Source organism: Acinonyx jubatus, chromosome E1, assembly GCF_027475565.1.
Source record: "Acinonyx jubatus isolate Ajub_Pintada_27869175 chromosome E1, VMU_Ajub_asm_v1.0, whole genome shotgun sequence".
Classification (NCBI taxonomy): Eukaryota; Metazoa; Chordata; class Mammalia; order Carnivora; family Felidae; genus Acinonyx; species Acinonyx jubatus.
In genome coordinates this window covers 46,574,897-46,586,519 of record NC_069397.1, presented here as the reverse complement: position 1 = coordinate 46,586,519, position 11,623 = coordinate 46,574,897, and the positions used below count along the sequence as shown (strand labels likewise).

The following is an 11,623-nucleotide window of genomic DNA, read 5'->3' as shown; positions in this document are numbered from 1 at the left end:
AGTGTCGTTGATATTGAAGCTGTGGAAAGCTTCAGAAGGCCCCGTGGGAGGAAGCTTGGCATGAGCGGGCAAACAGCTCCGACTGACCCTGGAAGGGAGCACCAGGCTGGGGTCCCATCCAGCGCCTCTGCTCGGCCCTGAGTGCTGACATCCTGTGCTTTCTCAGGGAGCGAGAGAGGGAGGCAGCCGGCCCAGCAGGCTCTGCCCGGTAGCTTTCCCTGATGTCTGAGGAATTCTTGCAAAAGGACACCACCCATGGAAAAATGCTTACGATAAAACGTTAAATGGAAAAGTCAAGATAAAGTATATATATACATAAAACATCTGTGTGAATATAATATAATGGAAATATAAATCACATCTATGTGGTTTTTTTTTAATTGCATTTATGTTTAAAAAAAATTTTAAAGCATGTATTGAAAAACAAAATCAGGGGTGGCGATTGGCTGCCTAGACTCTTGATCTAGGGGTCGGGAGTTCAATGGGGCACCTGGGTGGCTCAGTCAGTTAAGCGTCCGACTTCAGCTCAGGTCACGATCTCACACTCTGTGAGTTCGAGCCCCGTGTCGGGCTCTGTGCTGACAGCTCAGAGCCTGGAGCCTGCTTCGGATTCTGGGTCTCCCTCTCTTTCTACACCTCCCTCTCTCTCTCTGTCTCTCTATCACTCTCTAAAAAATAAATATTAAAAAAATGTTTCAGGGTCGTGAGTTGAACCCGTACATCGGACAAAAACAATTGTTTTTAATTAAAAAAATTTTGAAAAGGAAAGAAAAACAAGACCAGGAGGAAATACATCACAATATTACCAGTGAGGCTCTCTGGGTGGTTGGACCACAGGTTTATCTCTTATTTACATTTTTCTGTGGTTTAAAATTTTTCTGCAACTAGAATGTGTTATTTAAGTGGTGATACATTTTGAACTGTATCAACCCAGTAGCCCCTCGGCTTGTGGGGGATGCGGTGTGGGCTACGGAAAAACGGGTGGGGAATGCCCTGGGAAAGATTTGCCCTTTGCAAAAAGCTTGCTGCCCAGGCGAAGAGCGGAAACGTCTGGAAGGCCGGAGGTGGGGGTACCCCCCCTTGATTTTTGCTCAGTAGTGTTTCTCGAAGTTATTCCATATTTCCCAAGCGTGGCCTCCTGATCAAGAAACACGGTAATAGACATTTTCCCCCGTAGAACACGGTCCAGACGTCCAGCGCTGAATTAGCTTCTTGCCTCGGTTGCCAGCCCTACGTCCCTCACCTGACATCACCCTCTCCCCGAAGGGCTCCCCTCTGCCTGGTCCTCGGATATCCACGTCCTGAGGCTCCAGAGAGTGTGGCCTACGTTCCGGGGCTGCTGGTTGTGTTCGGGCCCCACTCTGCCCCTGCTTCGATCCGAACCATCCCTCGGGCCTGCTCAGCCACGTCGGGACCACGTCGCTAACACCAGCCCGCAGCTGTGGAAAATGACATAGACAGTTTGTCCTTAGAAACACTTGGCTTCTTCCCTGGGAGGAAAAACTGAGCTCATCCCAAGGAACAGCAGAGAGCTGGGGACGGTGCAGTAATCTCTGGGTTCCGCAGAAATCTACTTCTCAGCCTCCCCCCCTCCCCCGTCATTATTAGATTTTTGCACAGCCCCTGATTTCCCACAAAACGGATTTTCCTCACATGGACGCTGTAGGGAAGCTGTATTTACGGCCACCTCAGAAGAGCAAAACCATTCCAGATGCTTCGTCAGAATTCTCACCGTGCGGTCGGGTGGGCTGCATGGAGCCTCCGAAGGTAACGTCGAGAATGTTCCAGTTGCTTTGGAAGGTGGTCTAATCGTCAAGAGTACCGTGAGGAGACATGGGTACGTCGGAAGCTGGGTGAGTGCGAGAGACCGGCCCTGGCTTGAGAGAAGTGTGTGGTAAGGAGGTGAGGAGAGCTAGAAAGTTCCTCCACTCACTGCCTCCAGGTGTAACACACACATATGCACATGCACACGCACAGGCACATCACAGCACTTGGGAACAGGGGTTGCCCTCCTGCTAGGCTCTCTTGAACTGTAGCTCCAGAGACAGAATGAAGGAGAGCAAGGCGGGGCGGAACGTTTCAACGTTAAAGCGGTTCCTGGGGTGCTTGGGTGGCTCGGTCGGTTGAGCATCTGACTTCTTTTTTTTTTTTTTTTTTTTAGTTCTACCTTCTCTTTTTATTAAGTTTATTATTTATTTTGAGAGAGAGAGAGAATGCAAGCAGGGGAAGGTCAGAGGGAGAGCGAGCGCGTGAGAGAATTCTAAGTAAGCTCTGCACTGTCCTCACGGAGCCTGACACGGGGCTTGAACCCATGAAGTGTGAGATCGTGGAGCATCCAACTCTTTGATATCAGCTCAGGTCGTGACCTCACGGTGTGTGAGCTCGGGCCCTGCTTCCGGCTCTGCATTGACAGTGCAGAGTTTGCCTGGGATTTTTTCTCCCTCTCTGTCTGCCCCTCTCCCACTTGGGCTCTCTCAAAACATATATAAACTTAAAACACACACACACACAAAACGGGTCCTGGTTCCCCTGGCCTCTTATCAAGTCTGGGCCTTTTCACGATCTCTCTAGGCAGTACAAATGCCCCTTGGACTGAACCGGACCCCGCATATGTTTCCCACTGTCTGTGTCCCTTCCCTACCGCACAAAGGGCTTCATCCTAGGAGGGTGAAGAAAGGGATCATAGTCCCCACTCAAAGGACCAGACAGCAGCTTCAGGTGTTGCCTCTTGCTCTGGTGCAAGGGTGTGGGGGTCCGGGACAGCCCCACTCTATGCACCCACAGCACTGCTCATACTACCTTCCTCACACAATTCTCCCTGGCCTTCTCACCAGCCACCAAAAGGCCACTCCTATCCTCATGGAGCTCTCTGCCCCCACCTCCCCTCCTTGCCTCTATCATGGGGGGGGGGGGCGAGGGGGGTGTTGGGGGGGTGGCAGAATGTGAAATCTCTGGTGGTCTTTTTAGTTGTCCTTGACATTGAAGAGAACTGACCCCAGTGAGTCACAGTCTATCTTGGGCTAAACTGTGACCCCAGAACTCCTATAACAAAGGCCTAACTTGCGGTGCCTCAGCAAGTAACCATATTTGGAGATGAGGGCTTTATTTTTATTATTTTTTTAATTTTTTAATTAAAAAAAAATTTTTAACGTTTTTATTTATTTTTGAGACAGAGAGAGACAGAGCATGAACGGGGGGAGGGTCAGAGAGAGGGAGACACAGAATCCGAAACAGGCTCCAGGCTCTGAGCCGTCCGCACAGAGCCCAACGCGGGGCTCGAACTCACGGACCGCGAGATCATGACCTGAGCCGAAGTTGGCCGCTGAACCGACTGAGCCACCCAGACGCCCCAATTTTTTTTTTTTTTTTAAGAGAGAGAGAGAGAGTGTGTGAGTGGGGCAGGGGGCAGAGGCGGGGGGGACAGGGGATCTGAAGCAGGCTCCGCGCTGACAGCACAGAGCCGGATGTGGGGCTTGAACTCACCAACGGTGAGATCATGACCTGGGTCGAAGTCAGACAACCCACTGAGCCACCCACGTGCCCCTTAACATAATCACTTCTTTAAAGACCGCGTCCCCAGGGGCGCCTGGGTAGGGAGAGGACACCTGGCCTACTGCCTCTTTTCCTCCCTTTCTCTCCCATTCAACTTCCAGTCCCGACCCTCCATATCACAAGGGAAAGTCCCCAAGGCCTCAGCCTCTGCGTCTCCTGTAGCCCCCGTCATTCTTGGGACCGCGGGTCATGGATGGACCCAAGGCCACTGATCACCTGGGCCACTGGCCACCACAAACAGGAGACAGCATCTCTCTCCTGCTGCCGTTTGAGAGACTAGAGACGCGTCCGGTGCCCTGCACTTCCCTGGGGGAGAACAGGAGTGGGAAGAGAGTGGGAAGGGATTTCAGACCTTCTCACTTGCGGCCTATTTATAGCCCACCGCTGGGAGAGGGGCCGGGACCCACGAGCAGAGCTGCCCCCTAGTGGCGTCTAAGGGCCAGGCAGGCTTCTCCAGAAAGTCGTGTATTGGAATTAGAGTTCCTTAAAGCGGGTGAGGGCGGGTAAATGTTGGAGGAAGTGTTTATTTCTCTCTTTTCTCCTATATCTCTAAGAGAGGAAGGAGACAGAAAAGGAGAGAAAGAAGCAAGGTGGGAGGTGTGCATGAGGGACTGAGGGAATTTTTAACCTGTTTAGTAAGTGTGAGGCAGGGTTAAATATTCTCCTAAAAGAAGCATGAGGCCATTTGCTTTTTGCCGCCTCAAGCCTGGCCTCTTTTTAGCAAACTAGCTCGGAATCCAGCCTGGTAACTGTGCCAATATTTACTGGCGTAGATAAATTTATCTAAGCCTTATGCAAACTCTGGGAAGAAGTAACATCATCATCATCATCCCCACACAAATGGGGAGACTGGAGTACAGAGAGGGGACGTGACTTACCCAGGGGTTACAGAGTTATTGAACAAGGGAAGTCTCAAGTCCGGATCGGTGTTCAGGCTCCAGTGATGCGACCACATGTTCATGCCTGTGCCGAGCCAGGCAGCGGCACTGAGGTCAAGGTTCTCAGGACACTCCTCCGGACACGTTGGGTCCTCTGTGTCTCAGGTCCCTCCTCCAAGCTCTGACACTCTCCAAGCCCATGACCTATGGGGAGAGGCACAGGATGATTTTTGCTTCTCACAGTGAGCTCTTTGGTGACCCCGACACTCTGAGCAAATTGTAAAGGTAATGAAGAAAGGCCGGGGAACTTTATCTCTTCATGGGCAATACAAGCCAGCTATGTCCAAAGATTGCAAACCACCTTCTGACCTCCTTTATTCTGTCTTTTATTATTTTTATTTTTAAGTTTATTTATTGAGCAGGAGAGGGGCAGAGAGGGAGAATCCCTAGCAGGCTCTGCACTGCCAGCACAGAGTCTGATGCGGGGCTGGAACTCACGAACCGTGATGAGCTGAAATCAAGAGTTGGATGCTTAACCGTCTAGGCCACCCAGGCGCCCTGATTCTTTTATTTATTTATTTATTTATTTATTTATTTATTTAACGTTTATTTATTTTTGAGACAGAGAGAGACAGAGCATGAATGGGGGAGGGTCAGAGAGAGGGAGACACAGAATCCAAAAGAAGCTCCAGGCTCCGAGCTGTCAGCACAGAGCCCGACGTGGGGCTCGAACTCACGCACCGCGAGATCGTGATCTGAGCCGAAGTCGGACGCTTAACCAACTCAGCCACCCAGGCGCCCCGAGTTCCTAGGGGCTTGGTTCTAGGCTTGATTCTATTCTACACTTCTGGGATATAGTAGGGAACAGGACAAAGGTCTACCCCTCCTGGGCCACTCAGTCTAGGAGATGGAGACTGTCACTACTTGCACAAGGGAATAAGGAAGGAGGAAAATAAATGATGAGATAATTTCAGACGGTGACAAATGACATGGTGAAATAAAGCTGGATAGTGGGATAGAGAGGATCAGGTCAGGTCATCCCTAATAAGAGACATCAGGGACGTCCTCTTGAAATGACCCTTGAGCTGAGCCCCAAGTGATAAGAAAGAGCCCAAGAAGACCCACCCATGTCAAGATCTGGAGAAGAGTGGGGAAGAGAGGCATTAACGTGGGAAGGTGCTGACCCAAGAAAAGCTCAACATGTTCCAGTGGCAGACAAGAAGAAGGAGAGGAAGGATCTAGGTGGCTCAATCAGGTGAGTGTCCAACTCTCGATTTCAGCTCAGGTTGTGATCCCAGGGTTGTGGGATTGAGCCCTGCGTTGGGCTTGAGATTCTCTCCCTCTCTCTCCCTCTGCTCCTAGGCTCTGTCTCTCTAAAAGCAAGCAAGCAAGCAAGCAAGCAAGCAAGCAAGCAAGAAAGCAAGAAAGAAGAGGGAGAGGAGGATCCAGATAAGAGATCAGAGAGATCAGCCAAGGACAGATCAGGTAGGGGCTTGTGGATTTCATCCTCCTTGCAAGGGACGCTGTTAGAAGATTTTTTAGCAGGAGTGAGACAGATAATCAGAGTTAAGTTTTACAAAAATCACTCTGGTTGCATTTGGCTGGTACAAGAGGCTCTTACGGTCCAGGCTAGATACAACGGTGGCATGGGTCCGGGTGTAGCAGTGGAGGTGATGAGAAGTGGCTGGATTCGGGATGAACTGTAGAGATTCAGGACTTGCTGATGGATAGGATGAGGGGAGAGGGAAAAAAATGACATCATCTGAGTTTTGGTCCTGAGCTACCACGTGGTATCATTTCCTGAAATGTGGGAAGAACAGGAAGAAGCAGGTTGATGGGGAAATCAGGAGGTGCTTTGAATAGGTTAAATTTGAGTTGCCTTTTTTTTTTAATATTTTAAAAAATTGTTAAATGTTTATTTATTTCTGAGACAGAGAGAGACAGAGCATGAGTGGGGGAGGGGCAGAGAGAGAGAGAGGGAGACACAGAATCCGAAGCAGGCTCCGGGCTCTGAGCCATCAGCACAGAGCCTGATGCGGGGCTCGAACTCACAAACCGTGAGATCGTGACCTGAGCCGAAGTCGGTCGCTCAACTGACTGAGCCACCCAGGTGCCCCTTTTAGATATCCAAGTAGAAACATGTTGAGAGTCTGGGGTTCGAAAGAAAGGCAAAGGTAGAAAATAGTGTTTTGGAAGTCATCAGCCTAGAGAGATATGTGAAGGCACAGGATTGGTTGAGATTATCTGGGGAGAGAGCATGGTTGGAAAAGAGGAGAAGGCTGAGGAGAGACCCTGGCACCCTTCAATGGCCAGCCATCCGGTGGCATTGGAGGAGGAGACAGCCATTGAGGTAGGGTGTGATGGTAGCTCTATCAGAGAAGTCTAGAAAATGTTTCAATAAGGCAGTCAGTGGTTAACTGAGCCAAACGCTGCTGAGAGACCACGTAAGAGGGGGACGCGATACCCGACCTTTGGATGTGACATGATGGTGGGCACGGGGGTCTTCGAAAGGGCCATTTCAGAAGGATAGTAGAGCGGAAAGCCAGATTGCAGTAGGCTGAGGAGAGAAAGCAGACCCAGTGAGGAAATCTATAGAAAGTGTTTGGGTCAGAGCCTCCGCCCTCTGTTGGACTTCTTTCTACTCTCACCCCTCTCTTACCCAGAAGAAGAAGGAGCAGGTCTGCGTTTGTGATGTACCGTATTGTACAATCCCGAGAACTCGGGATTCTATTTCAACATCGATCGCTAGAAACACTTACAGATGGCTTAATTTCAAGTTAGTAGAATCGTGTGGAAAATACCAACTGTCTCAGCCTGGATTCCCCAGGAAGCACAACCTGAGGCAGAAGCTTAGGTGCTACTAATTTACTAGCGAGTGTGATTTCAGGGGGCGGGAGAGAAGGGCCAGAGGAGGGAGGCGGGAGCAGGAGGAGACACTACCAGGAGGCAGATGCATTATTTGTTTTTTTTTAAGTTTGTTTATTTTGAGAGAGAGAGAGAAAGGAGAGAGAGCAGGGGGAGGGGCAGAGAGAGAAAGAGAGAGAATCCCAAGCACACCCCACGCTCTCAGTACAGAGCCCGACGTGGGGCCCGAACCCATGATCCACGAGATCATGACCGAAGTCGGCCGCCCAACCAACTGAGCCATCCTGGCGCCCAAGAAATTGCATTATCAAACCGGCCGCTGCTCAGTGCGGCTGACTGTGCCATCCTGGGGGGCTTGTCCTCTAAGATGTTATATGACCTGCGCTCAGGACGGTCCAGCAGGGAGAAGTGGGAAAGAGGCAACCCCTTGGTCAGGGGTTCACCTCAAGGGACGTCAACTCTCACTCTCTTTTGGTGGTGCCAGCTGGGCTCCCATCAGCAGGGAAGTCCTAGAGAAGAAGGAGAGAAGGGGGGTGGACCCAAGGCGACCCATGGTATGGTCACACCAGTTCCACATCACTTGTGTCTACAAAAGAGTGATTGCTGCTTTGGCGGCTGGAAAAGTGACAGAGGGTGCCCAGAAGGTCTGAAGTGGTGCCTACGAGTCATCTGATATGTCACCTGAATAATAGCCTGGACGTCACTTTATCAATTTTTTTAATGTTTTGATTGATTGATTGATTGAGAGAGACAGAGTGTGAGTGGGGGAGGGGCGGAGGGGGAGGGGGACACAGAATCTGAAGCAGGTTCCAGGCTCTGAGCTGTCAGCAGAGTCTGAAGTGGGGCTCAAACTCACAAACCACAAGATCATGACCTGAGCTGAAGTCGGACCCTTAAACGACTGAGCCACTCAGGCAGCCCTGGACTGTCACTTTAAAAAACATAATAATTAGGGGCTCCTGGGTGGTGCATGCAGTCATTTAAGTGTCCAGCTCCTGATTCAGCTCAGGTCATGATCTCGGGTTTGTGAGTTCGAGGCCCCCATAGGGCTCTGTGTTGATGGTGGGGAGCCTGCTGGGATATTTTCTCTCCCACCTTCTCTCTGCCCCTCCCCCGCTTATGCGCGCCCTCTCCTGTGCGCCCTCTCTCTCAAAATAAATAAACTAAAAAAAAAAAAAAAAAAAGAACACAATAATTAGAAATATCCATAACACCTCATGTCTTCAAGAGAACTGAACCAAGATAGGTATTCAAGGATGTTTACAGCAGCACTGTTTGTAATGGGGGTGGGGGAGGGTGGGAATCAAAATCCAGAACCAAAACTGGGAGGGCACCTGGCTCGCTCAGTCAGTAGAGCACGTGACTCTTGATCTCAGGGTTGTGAGCTGGAGCCCCACATTGGGTGTAGAAATTACTTAAAAGTAAAACCTTAAGAAATAATAACGATAAATAAAGAAAATCTTCTTAAGAACTGGGAAAAACCATTCAATGGGAACTCATTAATAAAATCGTATTCAATAAAATAAAAATATATGCCTTTATTATTATTATTTTTTAAAGTTTTAAATGTTTTTATTTATTTCTGAGAGAGAGAGCACGGTAGCGGCACAGAGAGAGGGAGACAGAGGATCTGAAGCAGGCTCTGCACTGAGAACGGAGAGCCCGATGCGGGGTTCACAAACCGTGAGCTCATGACCCGAGCCGAAGTTGGACACTCAACCGCCTGAGCCACCCAGGCGCCCCTGTGCACTTTAAATATAATACAGTGTTTATTTGTCAATCAGTCTCCAACAAAGTTAGGGTGAAAAAAGAAAAAAAAAAGAAAAAGAATAAAAAATGTAAAATTTAAAAACCTGAAGATAACCATTCAGTCAAGGGGGGACTGTTTAATAAATGATGGTATTTAATATGTTAAAAATCTATGCATCCAGGAGCACCTGGGTGGTTAAGCATCTGACTCTTGATTTCAACTCAGATCATGATCTCAAGGTTGAGTCAGGCTCTGTATGGGGTGTGGAGCCTGCTTGGGATTCTCTTTCTCTCTGTCTCTCTCTCTCTCTCTGTGTCTCTCTCTCTCTCTCTCTGTCTCTCTCTCTCTCCCCTCCCCCCCCTTTCTCTCTCTCTCTCTCAGAAAAAATAAATAAACATTAAAAAAAGAAAAGAAACCAGGGCACCTGGGTGGTTCAGTTGGTTAAACGTCTGACTTCGGCTCAGGTCATGATGTCACAGTTCGTGAGTTCCAGCCCCGGGTTGGAGTCTGGGCTGATGGTTCAGTGCCTGGAGCCTGTTTTGGATTCTGTGTCTCCCTCTCTCTCTGCCCCTCCCCCGCTCCTGCTCTCTTTCTGTCTCTCAAAAATAAATAAACATTAAAAAAAAGAAAAGAAAAGAAAATGCTTTTCAGAGAAAGAGCACTTGAATATAATATTGGCCAATGTTTTCCTCATCATAAAACCTGTCGTGAACATTCACAAATAGCATGGGAACTTAAAAACCAGGAAGGAAATGAATGATAGTTATCTCATGGGAAGGAACACAACTTCCTCACAAAGACATGAATGATGTACATTCACTTGTAGTTGTGTCCCACACAACTCCTTCCTGACAACTGAGTATACTTAGAATAACTTCAAGGAGTGGATAATTTGCCTGAATATATCAGCAAACATTCAATAGTGATTGGAGTTTAGCACATTATTTTACCTTGATGTATCTAAAAAACCAGAGAAGTACATATATGATTAAACACTTAATTTCAAGGTTTGGGGGCCGGGGGGGGGGGGAAGTCCAGGCCACAAATGAAGTTGTTAAACATCAAAATTAGAAAAAGAGTCTCTCTCTTCGGAGAGAAAAGAAGCTGCCTCTCCAGAAGGACTTTACCGGATCATCTGAGTTTTCTCGGTTAATTTTTCTATAGCCAAGCCTGGCCTCTGGCCTTAGAGGCCCACGGGCTCTGTGTTTCCAGCTCACGGAGCAGATCTGTCTTTCAGAGACGGATGTCCATTATCCGTCCATGGTAATCACTTGTGTATAAAACCACAGCAACCATTTACTTCTTCCTGAGAAGACATTTCACGGTCATCCAAGAAAACACCTCATCAACCCTTCCTCTCTCCTGGTTGATGAACATACATGATGTCAGAAAAAGTATTTAAAACTTGGAAATGGATAAAAGAGATTACTGGGCTTTGTCTCAGTGCAGTGGCTGAGCTTGACTCTGTATTGTCTGGGCTATTTAATAATTCTGTAGGAGCAGAGATTAACTTAGAGATTTTTATTCACTAAAGACAGAAGTGATACCTGTCCGGCAAAAAGATAAGACACTCAACACATTACGATGCCTGGGCCTGTTTTACACGAACCATTTTTGTATCACGCGCAATTTTTTTTGTTAAGTTTATTTATTTTTGAGAGACAGCACGCACACGAGAGCAGGGGAGGGGCAGAGAGAGAGGGAGAGAGACTCCAAGTGGGCTCCGTATCGTCAGCGTGGGCCGACTCGGAGCTCGAACGCAGGCACGAACCTGAGCCAAAAGCAAAGGGTTATACGCTTAACCCACTGAGCCACCTGGGCGCCCCTGATTTTATTCTTAAATATCCTTTTGGAGTGGTTTTATTTTCATTTATTTTTAAAGTTTATTTTTATTTATTTATTTTTTTAGACAGGCAGAGAGAGAATGAAAGAGAAGACCCCAAGCAGGTTCCCTGCTGTCAGCACGGAGCCCGAACGCTGGGCCCAAACCCACCAACCCTGAGATCATGACCTGAGTCGAAATCAAGAGTCTGATGCTTCACTGATGAATCACCCAGGTGCCCCCCGCCGCCCCCCGCCCCCTCCCCCCCCCCCCCGCCGCCTTTGAACTGGTTTTAAAATTTTACTGGTTCTCAGGGGCACCTGGGTGGCTCAGTTGAGCGTCAGAGTTTAGCTCAGGTCATGATCTCACGGTTCGTGAGTTCGAGCCCCGCATCAGGGTCTGTGCTGACAGCTCAGAGCCTGGAGCCTGTTTTGGATGCTGTGTCTCCCTCTCTCTCTGCCCCTCCCCTGCTCGTGCTCTGTCTCTCCCTGTCTCTCAAAAATGAAGAAACGTCAACAGAATTTAAAAAATTTTTTTACTGGTTCTCTTATTCATTAATTGTAACTTGAATCCAATCTTTGATGTACATATTTTATATTTACATGAGCCATGTTTTTACCTTTCTAAAAAAATTAAGGTGACATTAGCAAAACAGAAGAACCATTCCAGAGGCCCTGGCTGGCTCAGTTGGTGGAGCATTCGACTCTTGATCTCGAGGTTGTGGGTTTGAGCCCCATGTTGTGTGTAGAGATACTT

The 11,623-nt window shown here is 48.6% G+C and overlaps 1 long non-coding RNA gene across 2 annotated transcripts; it reads right to left on the bottom strand.

Moving 5' to 3' along the window:
- Positions 1-349: 349 nt before the first annotated feature.
- On the bottom strand, positions 350-5,013 carry LOC128313391 (uncharacterized). Of its 2 annotated transcripts, none has more exons than XR_008294046.1 (3): positions 4,431-5,013; positions 1,654-1,877; positions 350-1,439 (listed from the first exon to the last, which is right to left on the bottom strand). It is a non-coding gene; the product is annotated as an uncharacterized LOC128313391 (long non-coding RNA). The 2 variants fall into 2 exon arrangements; XR_008294045.1 differs by having other exon boundaries at positions 1,733-1,877.
- Positions 5,014-11,623: the final 6,610 nt, after the last annotated feature.